The 14,181-nt window shown below is 37.4% G+C and overlaps 1 protein-coding gene across 1 annotated transcript in view; it reads right to left on the bottom strand.

The window, feature by feature from the left end:
- Positions 1 to 14,181, bottom strand: part of LOC124712154 — a 1,187,639-nt gene that overhangs the window by 376,926 nt on the left and 796,532 nt on the right. The gene's annotated exons all lie outside the window — the stretch shown is intronic.

Raw genomic sequence — 14,181 nt, 5'->3', positions numbered from 1 at the left:
TTTCCATCAGATAACCAAAGTTAAGTGCTGTCGGGCTGGGCTAGCACTTAGATGGGTGACCATCCGGTCTGTCCAGCACTGTTGGCAAGCGGGGTGCACTCAGCCCTTGTGAGGCAAACTGAGGAGCTACTTGACTGAGAAGTAGCGGCTCCGGTCACGAAAACTGACAATGGTGGGGAAAGTGGTGTGCTGACCACATGCCCCTCCATATCCGCACCCAGTGATGCCTGTGGGCTGAGACTGACATGGCAGCTGGTCGGTACCAATGGGCCTTATGGCTTGTTTGCATGGAGTTTTGTTTTTAGTTTTAGATGGAAGTTAAAAATTACCCTTGTTCATGACGTACTTTGTAGTCTATCGACAAAGCTTATGGCAGGAACGTCAACGAAATGGTGGATGTGAATTGAAGACTGACTGTCCAAGAGACGGCAGAAGAATGTCACATTTCAGTCGGATCATGCCTTGAAATACTGACAGCATCTTGGAATGCAACTTGTTGCCACCAAGTTCGTCCCACGGCTCATGAGTCATGACCAGAAAGACATTCGCCTCATAATCTTTAAAGAGCTTTTTGATCACGCAAATGAGAACCATAATTGGTGATGAGACATGGGTCTATGGTTGTGATGTTGAGACAAAGGTTCGATCTTCACAATGGGTTGGGAAAGGTTCTCCAAGACCAATAAAAAGCTAGTCAGGTCAGGTCAAATGTCACAGCCATGTCGATAATTTTCTTTGACTTTGAAGGATTAGTTCATCATGAATTCATGCCACAGGGACAAAACTATTTATTGATATACTATCAGGATGTGTTAGGATGCCGGTGAAAAAATGTGAAAAGGAAATGGACTGAAATGTGGTGAGGCAATTCATGACACTTGCATCACGATGATGCATCCGCATGTTCGTCCCTGTTGGTGTATGGCTATTGCACAAAAAATGAAATCACTGTGCTGCCTCATCCTCCGTACTCTCCAGACCTGTCCCCTGCAGACATTTTTTTTTTTTTTTTTCAAAGTTAAAAACCCCACTGAAAGGACAAAGATTTGCAATGATAGATGAGATATAAGAAAATGAGCAGACGGCACATCTTGCATTTCAGCAAGAGGCATACCAAGACTGCTTCCGGAAGTGGAAATGGCTTTGAGAACAGTGTATCAATTGTGGAGAAAGTATTTCGAAGGAGACATGCACAATAAATAAAAGGTACATTTAGAAAAATTTTGTGGACAAAGTTCCAGAATTTTTGGAGAGATCTTATATGTACCACCTAGCTCCTAGATGATGAAGAAATTGAAGAAATGTATGTTAAGGTAAAAGAAATTATTCAGTCACTTAAGGGAGACAAAATGTTATTAGTGATGGGGGACTGGAATTCAATATTAGGAAAAGGAAAAGGAGGAAAAATAGTAGCTGGATATGCAATGGGGAAGAAGGGGTGAAAGAGGAAGCCACTTGGTAGAACTTGGCACAGAGTGTAATTTGATCATTGCTAACATTTGGTTTATGAATCATGAATGAAGGTTGTATGGAAGAGACATGGAGCCTCCAGAATGTTTTGGATTGATTACAAATGGTAAGACAGAGATTCTGGAACCAGATTTTAAATTGTAAGATATGTCTAGAGGCAAATGTGGACTCTGACCACAATTTATTGGTTATGAACTGCAAATTAAAACTAAAGAAATCGCAAAAAGGTAGGAAATTAAGGTGATGGAACCTGGAGAGGCTGAAAAAAATCAGAGGTTGTTAAGAGTTTCAGAGGGAGCATTAGGCAACAATTGACTAGAACAGGGGAAACTTCATTCAAAATTTGTTTGTTAGCTGTCATGTTATTCCATATTGACTGATATTATGCTGAAGATGGTTGCACAGTGACTGAAATTCATTTGCTGTAATAAATGATTTCAAACCTCTTACAATCGATGCTGTCAATTTTCTTATTTATGATACTAATATTGTAGTTCTTGAGCACATGGTTCCCAATGAAATCCAGCTTTTTTCAGGAGTGCTATTCCCACAAAGCATGCAGGAAACCATCTCTGATTGGTTCAATAGGAATATCTTCTCCGAAGTTTGGAAAGTAGTAGAGTTGTAATGGCAAAAGTAAAGCTGTGAGGGCAGATCATGAGTTGTGCATGCATAACTCAGTCAGTTGAACATTTTCCCATGAACTGTTAAGGTTCTGGGTTTGAGTCCTTGTCCATCACATAGTTTTAATATGCCAGGAAGTTTGAAATCAGTGCACACTTCACTGCAGAGTGAAAATTCATTTTGGTTTCACTCTTGTTTATGTACCTGTTAATCACTCAGACATGATGATTTGTTACCGTCAATTATTTATAGGGACTGTTAAGTATTACCAAGAAAGCATTAGGCAACGATTGACTGAATAAGTTAAAGAAATGCAATAGAAGATGAATTGGTAGCTTTGAGAGATGAAATAATGAAGACACCAAGCTTTAAGAGATGAAATAATGAAGACAGCAGAGGAACAGCTACACAAAAAGAGAAGGCCCAGTAGGAATCCTCAAATAGCATACAATAATGTACATTGTACATTTGACACTAAGTTGCAAACAAATACAGTGAAGAAGAAGACTAAAAATATTTTCAGCTTTCAGAAAAAGTCCCTCTTTGGACATAGAACTCTCACACATTCACACAACAACTCATATACAAAAGGCCACTGTCTCTGGGCATCAAGGCCAGCTGGACAACACAGTTGCTGAAAGTGCCAGTCAGCACCATGTGTTTCAATTTAATGACTGTTTCCCAACCTGTACCATGTGGGTCCTTCCCACTCCTTTCCCATTTACAACAGATTTTCTGAATTATGAATGGGAATCTTCCTGAAATGTATCCTTCATTCACATAACCCCCCTGGCATCAGCATTCATTAGTCCCTGTTTTCCACCTGCCTATCAACTCCCCTGTTCCCATTACAGTAAATACATCCCTTCTGTTCCACTAGTGCACCTAAAAGTCCTTTCCTCTTCTCTGCATCATCCTTCCTCTCACTTTCCCACCCTCATCCTTTACCACCCCCCACCCCCACCCCCCACCCCCAGCACATCCTCCTAATGCTACACCTAGCAGCCTTATCCCATTCCCAACATGTCTCTGCACACTCCCATAGGCAGCACTAGGCTCTTGTCTCACTCCTACCCTGCAACCCCTCTCAATACCTCTTCCTTACACCCACTACCCACCCCATGTAATCAGACACAGATACGGTTGGGCCTTAGTGCCCATAGACAGTAACAGAGTGTGAGTGTGAGTGTGTGTGTGTGTGTGTGTGTGTGTGTGTGTGTGTGTGTGTGTGTTGCTTGGCTGGTTGCTTGCTTGCTTGTTTTTGTTGCTGACAATAATGATGATATTGTCTGAGAATTTTCCACTTCTGTAGAAGGACTTTGTACGAAAGCTGAAAATGTTTCTAATATTTTTTTTCCAGTGTGCCTGTCTGTGACTCATTGTCTCCTCTGTTTGGTGAGTAGCAATCTAGCCTTTCCGTAATACTATTGTTATATCATCCTGGACTTTCCATTGTTTGATATTCTACATTTAATTGATGAAAGGAGAAAATATAAGAAAATAGTAAATGTAGTAGATAAAAGGGAATGCAGACCTTGAAATTAACATAAAATACAAAATGGCAATATATGAGTACCTAGAGGAGAATAGCAAAGCTGCAAAAATGTGCATGACTATAGGAATTATGGCTGCTGCATATAGGAAAATTTAAGAAACTTTGGAGAAATGAGAAGCTGATGTGTCGTGAAAGAGAGCTGTTATGGCAAGCCTAATGAAGGATGAAAGGTGAATATATAGAAGGACTATATAAGGGAAAGAGAGAAAGAAAGGAAAAGAATGAAGGTAAGAAGGGCAGGTGTGTGTGTGTGTGTGTGTGTGTGTGTGTGTGTGTGTGTGTGTGTGTGTGTGTGTGTGTGTGTGTGTTTTGGGAGGGGGGTCACACTACAGGAACAATTTGACAAATATGTGAGATGCACGAAGCACCTGCAGTATTTGACATTTCCTCAGAATTATTCAGATTGTTGGGAGAACCAACCATAGCAAAATTGTTCCACATAGAAGGTGAGGAATGCAAGACAGGTGTAACACCCTCAGGTTTAAAGAAGAATGTAATAATCAAAATACTAAATCAGGCAGCATCTGATAGGCATGAGTATTTCAAACCTTTCAATTCAATAATTCATGGCTGTAATATGTTTATATAAAGTAACTACAAAAGAATAAAACATCTGATAGAAGCCAATCAGGAGGAAGATCAATTTGGATTCCAGAGAAATGAGAGATCATCATGAGACTGACCACACTACTTTTCTTAATAGATACATTGAAGAAAGACAAACAAGGTTTTGTAAAAGTATAACTTATTTTTAACAATAATGAGTGGAATACACTCTTTGAAATTCTGAAATTATCTGGTGTATAATACAGGGAGTGAAAGGTTATCTATAACTTGAACTGAAACCAGACAGCAATTATAACACTCAATGGGCATGAAAGAGACGTGGTAGTTGAGAAGAGAATGCAGCCTTCACTCCACATAATTTAATATGTTCACTAAGTACGCATTAAAGGAAATTAAAGAGTATTTTGTGAAGTGAATTAAAGTGCAGAGAGAAGCAATAAAAACTTTGAATCTTGCCGATGACTTTGTAATTCCATCACAGATGGCAAAGGACTTTGAAGGGAAACTAAATGGAGTGAATAGTGTCTTGAAAAAACCTTATAACACAAAATAAAAGTAAGAGGAATGGAGAGTAGAACAAGTAAATCAGACACTGCTGTGAAAATGAGATTAGCAAATGACAAGCCAAAAGTCACAGATGAGTTTCAGTACTTGGGCAGTAAAATAACATGATGGTCAAAGTAAAGAGGACATAAAATGCAGATTAGCAACAGCAAGCAACACATTCCTGAAAAAGTGATTTTTTAAAATTAATTAACATAAATCTAAATGTTGGGAAGTCTTTTTCGGAAGGTATTTGTCTTGAGTGTATCTTTATATGGAAGTGAATAATGGCTGATAAACATTACAGGCAAGAAGAGAATAAACATTTTTGAAATGTGTTGTTACAGAAGAATGCTGAAAATTAGATGGATGCATCAGTGTAACCGATGAGGAGGTACTGTATTCAAATTGGGTAGAAAGTAAATTAATGGCACAACTTCACAAGAACAAGTGACCAGTTGAAAGGATGCATCTACAAACATTAAGGAATAGTTAATTTGGTAATGGAGAAAAATGTGGAGGGTAAAAATGTTGTAAGAATACCACAGCTTTGCTGCAGTAGGTAGCGGTGGTTATACAAAGATCGAAAAACTTGCATGAAATGGACTAGCATGGAGAGCTTCACTAGTCTTGGCACTAAAGATCACAAGTACTACGTGAAGAAATGGAATGCAAATTAATTAAGAAACAATTACAAAAAGTGAACATTTTATAATTTCAAGGAGAGAGAATGGATGGGCAGATGCTGGCCATCCATTCTCTCTCCTTGTAATTACCTTTGGGAGGCAAAAGTCCAGTACCATCAATAGAAATTCTCAAAAGCAGATTTAAAAATTATAGCTTCCAGAAGTGTTAGTCGCTTCTTCAGGGAAGAAGGAAGGTTTGGAAGAGGGCAGGTCACTCAGAGCTAAGGATGGGAGGGACCCACATGGTTTGGTGGACATTTCTCAAGCTGTGACCACTGGCCTGATTAGAAGTTCTGTGATCATTTCACTAGAAATAAAATTGAATATGAAAAAAACAAACAGCAAAATCAGAGAAACCCAACAGGTACAGCAAAAGTACAAAGAGAAGACATGTATACATCATGAAATATTCCATACTATTGATGGAAGCATAGATAAGAATGTGAAAAATGTAATGAGAGATGAGAGATATACATTACTTTGAAATAAAACAGTAAATATTACAAACTGGCAAGTCAGTACGGATGACAGAGTTGTGCGAATCACGCGAGAAAAATACAACCTTAGGAAAATGTGAAAGTGCAAGATAATTAAATTTAAGTCCAGGGAAGTAAATGATACTTTCTTGCAATATACAGATGATGACTATTCAAAGTATGGAAAAAAGGGTTGCCAGTTGGGAACACCACATCAAATGATGTCATGACATAGAAGAAAAAACCCAGAATGTGAAAAGTGGTCATGTGGCCATAATTTGAAACAATTGTAACAAATTAGCAGGAGTTGAAGGCACACAAATACAGTTTTGCAAAAAGACAGTGAGAGACATAGAAGCTGGAAGGTTACTTGACTGGGAACCAAAATTATATTAATCAGATTTTCAAAAATGTAGCCTGCTATTGAAAGAGATATGGGACAACTGTGAAGCACAGTAAGGGGGGAGGGGAGTGGGGGACCGATTTAAAGGTTTGATTTTTAATGAAGATTAGTTTGAGTTCAAAAAAGTTAAATATACCAAAGAAGCAATTCTGACCTTGCTAGTACCAGAATGAAGGGTTTTGCTAGATCAAGCTTTTCAGAATCGAAGAAGATTCTACTGAATGGGTTTGAAGTACAAAGTGATCTGCAGTACCTACAAAGTCAAATGTGGTTATTAAAGTGGGATGGATTTATTAAGAAGGGTGTAAGGTAGTCTCATACCATAATACAAATATTGAAGAATTAATCAAGTAAATTTCAGAACAGGAATAAAAGAGTAGGAGATACCGATGCTGTGGTCCACAAACTTCATAGTTTTCCACACCAAATGCAAGAAAGATTCAGAAGAATTAGTGCCTGGACAGGATAGTTAGTATGTAATTTAGGCTCAGAAGAACCAAGTAAAATGACAAAGACAAAAGAAAGGACAATAGCAGTTTGTTAAACAGAAAACTGACTAACAAACAGAATGAGAAGAGTGAGAATTCAGTTATCCGGATAGTAAGCTTACTCACGATGACTGAAGCAGGTAGGGTACAAAATTTCTTGAATAAAACAGCCTTCCTGATATTTAATAGTGACACCGAATCCAGACAGAAGTTTGTGAAACTTTATGGTTGGAGCATAGCACTATATGGAATGGGATGTACTCTATCAGGAAAACAGAAAAAAAGAAACTGACACCAATTTAAGTGTCCCTTGGACAAAGGTTTGAGAATTGAAATAAATGAATGTTACTACAAGTAACAGGTGAGTTTCTAAAGAAGACTTTCTAACCTATCCTGACTTCAAGTATGACATTAAAGCATCCAGGATAAGATAATGAATTTAATTCTGGAACAAGTCATAGAAAAGAAAGGTATGTTTTACATGCAAAACTTTAAATATATGAAGCAGATCACTGTGTAGAAAGCATGCAAAAGTAGGAAGAGATGAAATACACCATTAAATCAGTCAAAACAGAAAATTATTTGGCACAATAACTGACTAATTGGCAAAACACAGTTAATTTTTTCTTTTTTTTTCTCTCACAAAGCTGGATTTTCAGAATCAGTTGTCTTAAATGAAGAGAAAAAGATAAGATAAATTTATTACCACTACTGGCATTTGTAATGTTGCCATGGTTTTAAAAGTGTGTGCACAACTGTTGCATCTGAGTTTACTGCCTCCAATTCAAAAATGGTTTTGTGTAGAAAATATGTAGATTTAGAAGCACACTGTTTAGCAGCCATAAAACCACAAGGCTTGAAGCAGATCTGACAGATCTAGAAAGTAACAATACATGGTCACATCATTAGTTTTATGGTTTTCTCCCCTTGATAAATGGAGAGTTTTTTTTTTTTTGTTTTTTTTTTTTTTGGGGGGGGGGGGGGGGGAGAGAAATGCAATACACTATCAATGTATCTATTTGACAGACATGATCATATAATGTAACTAGCAGTGCACTAGCTTGTGAGACAGGAAGGTGAACCATGCCAAATTGAATTCATGCAATGGATTAATGATCCTGGTTGCTGCACCAGCACACCTGAATGTGGTTTTTAGATGGTTTACACAGTTCACAGACAGGAGGCACACAAGCCTTCCCTTCCTCAGGTGTGACTGGAAAGAAGGGCATCTGGCCACAGTATTAAATAAAATAAATTTGCCAGATCTTGAGAACAGTGACCCCTGTACTAGACAAAATTAATTTGAAGATGAAGAAGACTATACCAGAGTAATCTTTTGACATCCACACCACTTCTTTTTATGACCAATAATTCCTAATCATGCCTTCTCCCTGAATGATTTTGGCAAGACATCTGTCAAGATTATGAGTGATTCTGTCTTGACTTCTACCAAGATGTTACTGAGAATGAATGGCTGCAAGTAAATTTTATTAAACTATTTCCATGCTAAAAATTATCTAGTTTTCCTACATTAACTGAAAGAGGTGTATATGAATGACAATTTAACTTTTCCAATTCAATTAAAATATTGAAAAAATGTTCAGATCACCTGGGGAAATGCAGATGAATTGGAACAAACATTGTAATAGTATAATTTCATAAGCAACAGAAAGTTTTCATGGAATAGCTAACAACTCATCTCACTTTCCCAAGATGCAGCTGATAGTAGAATCAGTCGCAAAAATAGAGAGTATTTTTCTATATGTAGGAAAGATAGTTAGACTGTGTAACTGTAATACGTGTTGTATTTTTGTTCTTGTATTGGGTTTACCATAATACCTGCCAGCATTAGCAACAGTGCTTGTGTAGTCTGACTTTAACTGATGTCCAACACTATTTTTAAACTTGCTGCATTAAGTTCTTTTATTTTTAATAGAACACCAGTTGCAATACAGGCAAACAGTACAATATCATCAGTGAAACAAAGCCAGGAAGTATGAAAATGAGAATTGTTTGGATACTTTCTATTCTCTATGTCGTTTCTCTATTTTAAGGTCCTGAGAATAGTTCTGGATATATGAAATCTCCTTATCTAACTCCTCTTTCAATTCTGAATTTCTCACTGCCTTACAGTCTCATGGAAACTGTAGAATTTGTGTTCTCTATATACATAAATGATTTGGCAGACAGAGTGGGCAGCAATCTGCGGTTTTTTGCTGATGGTGCCATGGTGTGCGGTAAGGTGTCAAAGTTGAGTAACTGTAGGAAGATACAAGGCAACTTAGACAAAATTTTCAATTGGTGTGATCGATGAGAGCTATCCCTGAAAATGGAAAAATGTAAGTTAATGCGGATGAGTAGGAAGATCAAACCTGTAATGCTTGGATACAATATTATTAGTGTCTTGCTTGACGCAGTGTAACAGGACACCCTCCTCTAGCATTACTTTTTCTTAACAGTAGTTCTCAATACCAGTATTACTTTTTGAATTTTGGACAGGTCAGTATTATCTCAGCTGCGTTACTGAAAACTATCATATAATTTTTTGCACAATATGTTAATCTATGTGATCAAGAGTATCCGGACACCCCCAAAACACACATTTTTCATATTAGGTGCATTCTGCTGCCACCTACTGGCAGGTACTCCATATCAGTGACCTCAGTAGTCATTAAACGTCGTGAGAGAGCAGAATGGTGCACTCCGCAGAGCTCACAGACTTCGGACTTGGTCAGGTGATCGGGTGACACTTGTGTCATATGTCTGTATATGAGATTTCCACACTCCTAAACATCCCTAGGTCCACTGTTTCCGATGTGATAGTGAAGTGGAAACGTGAAGGGACATGTACAGCACAAAAGTGGACAGGCTGACCTCATCTGTTGACTGACAGAGACCACCAACAAGTGAAGAGGGTCGTAATGTGTAATAGGCAGACTTCTCTAGAGATCATCACACAGGAATTCCAAACTGCATCAGGATCCACTGCAAGTACTATGACAGTTAGGCGAGAGGTGAGAAAACTTGGTTTTACTGGTTGAGTGGCTGCTCATAAGCCACACATCATGTCGGTAAATGCCAAATGATTCCTCGCTTGGTGAAAGGAGCGTAAACATTGGACGACTGAACTGTGGAAAAATGTTGTGTGGAGTGACAAATCATGGTACACGACGTGGCGATCCGATGGCAGGGTGCAGGTATGGCAAATGTCCAGTGAACATCACCTGCCAGTGTGCGAAGTGCCAACAGTAAAATTCGGAGGCAGTGGTGTTGCGGTGTAGTTGTGTTTGTCATGGAAGGGGCTTGCACCCCCTATTGTTTTGAATGGCACTATCAAAGCACAGGCCTAGTGTATCAATAATGCTGATTTGTTATGTGATGTGTCGCAGCACTGTCAATGCACCACTCAACAAAGTCCAGTTTGTTTACATCTACAGAAAAATTGTTACATCTCATCATTAAAACTTTCTTCTCAGTTTTTGAAGTATCTTTGGGGCTGCAAATTCTTGAACGTCCCACATATGTAACACAAGCTGACAACATAGCACAGTCTTTTATTTTGTCTGTGCACACTGTTCTAGTGAACTCATCTGATCAATTGTCATGTAAAAAACCAAATTTGATTTACGCTGTTTTGACAAACGAGCTACTTTACCTAATGAAAACCATTTTCCATCTTCAGTCCTGTTATAATAAGATGATTTTGACATATCTGCTTCAGATGAAGTCCAATTGCACCTTTGTCACTGTTTGTTAATCTTCATTTTTTGCATCATTGCTGTAGCAACAATTTCATCATCACTATCTATTATTCTCAGCTCATGATCTAAACATTGTGTTTGTGATTTGTTCCACATATTCTCTTTAACAGGTAAACTGTGCCTTGTAATATAAATGAAACTGAACTCTTTGGGCAAAATTTTCAAAAATCGTGCACAAAGGTTGCCATCATTGATCAACTTGTTGTGTTTGTACTTTATCAAATTGGACCAGATGTCCTTGTATACCATCAGATGCCATCCGAACAATGTTATGAAATTTGTGTCTAAGCAGATCAATGTTTTCAGCTGAGCGAACAATGTACATCTTATGCAGCTCATCCCAAATGTCTTTGGTAGTCTTTTGTTCCCCAATACAAAGAACAGGATTGGTCTCAAGTGACAGAAGTAGCTGTCTCTTTGCTTTTGCATTATCTTTTGTTCATTTAGCAAGATTAGTTTTGTAAATTTGCCTGCTTGCTTCCAGCCGGATCTGCCCCATTTATAAAGTAAAAGATGTTGTCATACTCTAAAAATAGTTCTCATTATGAGTCCCCAGGTTCTCCTTCACAAGAGAGTTTTTCAGTTTGGTGTCTTTCATCAGCAACTGTATCATCTTTTGCACTTCTAGAATGTTGAGTTATTGTCAAAATTGGCTACAACTGTTGCACTTCATGAAAATTTTATCAACTGTGCATGACTGCTACCATGTTGATAAGACACCAAATGTCATTTAAACATGAAACCTTTATTAAAACATCACAGAAATACAACAATCCTAGAAGGATATGTCAAAACCATCAAAGCATAACCAATACTACAATAAAGTCAACTCAAGAAGTTTCTATAATGACAACACAACCTTCAAAGATTAATAATATAGTATAGACAATGATATTTTCACACTTTGAAATGTGCTGAATGTAGATGGACTGACAGGTTAACAAATGAAGATCTCCTGAAATGAGTCAATGAGAACAAAATATCTAATGAAGAATGTAATGCAACAGAGAGACAGATGTTGGGAACATAATACAGTATTAGTTACATTATTACAGCTGAAAATATTACTCAAAAGAATGGTAGATGAAAAGAATCACAGAGGCTGATCCAAATATAAGTGCATAAGGCAGATTATCACTGACTTGGAATGTAGAAATTGTGTTGAAAAGAAGAGGATACCTGGCAAGCAGCAGGAACAGAGTTCCATCAAACCCCCCTTAAGGTGCATAGCCAAAACAACAACAATCAATCTGTAACTGTAATTTGATAATAAATGAACAAAAATTACACAGCAGACTGTAGGAGAAAATCATGGAAGGAAAAACAACAATTTAGAATGAGTGGAATAATGACAGTATGACGAGAGTGAAACAGAAAAACATTGTAATGCAGCTACAGTGTAATATTTTTATGTTTTCTTCTGTATAACAGTGTATGTCCAATTGCATTTTGTAAAACATCCCAACGACAAATTAACAAACTGTATTACACTACAAAATTGTCAGTGGTGCTATTCCATGTAAAAGCAGGGATCTAGCCACTTGTATTCTTACTTAGATCATGTGGATCTTTGCCCCCAACAGCAGTTCATCCATAGGGACAAAACTAATATTTTAGGTTTAATGTTTTATTGAGGAGGAGGCCACTTTAATTGACATAATCTCAGACGGTATCAGAGCAGGGGAAGAAATAGGTTTCAGTCTTTTAAAAGGAATCATCTTGAGATTGGCAGTCAGTGGTATGAGTTAAACATGGAGAACTGAAATGTAATTTGAATCCCATTCCTCCCAAATTAATGTTCAGTGTACCACTGCTTTAAAATTCACGATACACAGTCTAACTCCCTAACGTATGCTTTGATCTCACTAGCCACCTGACCTTGACTTATGCTGGACCCTTCCTTTTCATTTCTCCTATCTCTTTCACAGCCTTAGTTACCCCTCCCCTTTTAGTCTGTATTATAACTCTCTGTCAGCCTGTCAGCATGTCCCACCATCTTGTAATTTTTTTTACTATCATTTTATTTAATTTTCTATATTTTTTCTCCTATTTTTCTCCCCTGTATTTTATTCTCACTGTCTTTATTACCAGTCGAACAGAGTATTTTTTTTTTTATCATGGTTAGCTCCCATTTTTGATGTATTGTCTGACAACAGTACTCCACAACTTGAATCTTGGCTGTTAGATTGCATATCACTTTCAGTGACATGGAAGGCCATTATCAAGTGAAAACATGTTCTTGATTTGGTGTAGGAAAACCCTGGCAAAAAGAGTCCATGGCTTTATTTGAAATACATGCTTTCTAAAACTTGCCTTCAATGTATGTCTTTCTTTTTTAAAAAAGACAGCAAGCTGACACACTAACAAATCTTATTTTCTGTTTCTGTGGATTAATAGTAAATCCTGATAGCAGTAGTTAATGACACATGCAGGGATATAGATACTAAGAAAACTTTTGAGGCAGTTTCAACAATACCTGTACCAGCAACGCTTCAGAAACAGAGTAATGGTCAGTCTGTATTATTATACTGATTTCATCAGGATAGTGAGAAATTCAGAATGTAAGAGCAGTCAGGCACAGAAATTGCATATTGCCAGGTTATTCTCAGCAGTCCTAAGGGAAGTTTTCAGATCTTTAAACCTCAAGAATAATGAAGGAGTACTTCTTACTGGCAGATCCTGGCATCCTCACGTCATATTATTTACCATTTTTTGGCATTTTTAAAGGAATTCTTGAGTATCTCTAATGATAAGCAACAGCTAGTTAAGCTGTATTCAGCAGTAAAGATAATATTTGCCTGCTGGCGATGATTTCTGGATTACTGTTGTACTTGTATCACATGCACTGTTCATAATATCTGAATGAGCCCCAGTTGGTTGGTAGAGATGTAGATGTTGAGATGTAGATGCAGTAAGATGCGTGTATTTCAATGCAACCAGAATAAAACTGCACCCATCTTGAAATTATGTTCAATTAATTATTCACACCACATTACAGTATACCTGAAGATAAAATGTGAAGAAGTTAATTGTATGTTTGGTGGCAAGTGGGGTTTTTCTAAATTAAAGTGTAGCTTACATTGTAGCTTATATTGGTTTTAGGAAAAGAAACAATTCCAACAATAAATAATACAGTTCAGATCTATCAATGGTTTTTGCCATTTAAATCCTTTGTCTACATCACAATATGCTACTGAAGGAGCATAAATGACTGGCTGACTGGAGAAATGAATGTGACAGTACCTTCATGGCAGTGTTATAATCTCCCTTTCTCTGATGACATTGTATTATTTGCCTGTAGTCCAAAGCCAGTTCAGCAATGAATGGAAACATTTAACCAAGGAAGTTTGAAAGTAGAGCAATGTGTTTTTGTATTTAGACCAGTTTAAGAAAATAACTGATGTACAGCAAAAGAAATAAACATATGAGTGAAAATGGCCTGTTGTGTTTTTGCTAAACTACACAACATTTTCAAATCCAAGATTCCTGTGAATCTAAAATGGGAAGTTTACAACCATTGAGTAAAAACAGTTCTGACTTTTAACAATGACACATGGACATTTAATGAGGCACCCACTCTAAAACTGAGGGATATGAGCCAGATAAAT

The sequence above is a fragment of the Schistocerca piceifrons genome, chromosome 8 (assembly GCF_021461385.2).
Source record: "Schistocerca piceifrons isolate TAMUIC-IGC-003096 chromosome 8, iqSchPice1.1, whole genome shotgun sequence".
NCBI lineage: Eukaryota > Metazoa > Arthropoda > Insecta > Orthoptera > Acrididae > Schistocerca > Schistocerca piceifrons.
The sequence above is the reverse complement of the archived record's forward strand: the minus strand, read 5'-3'. Positions and strand labels throughout refer to the sequence as shown.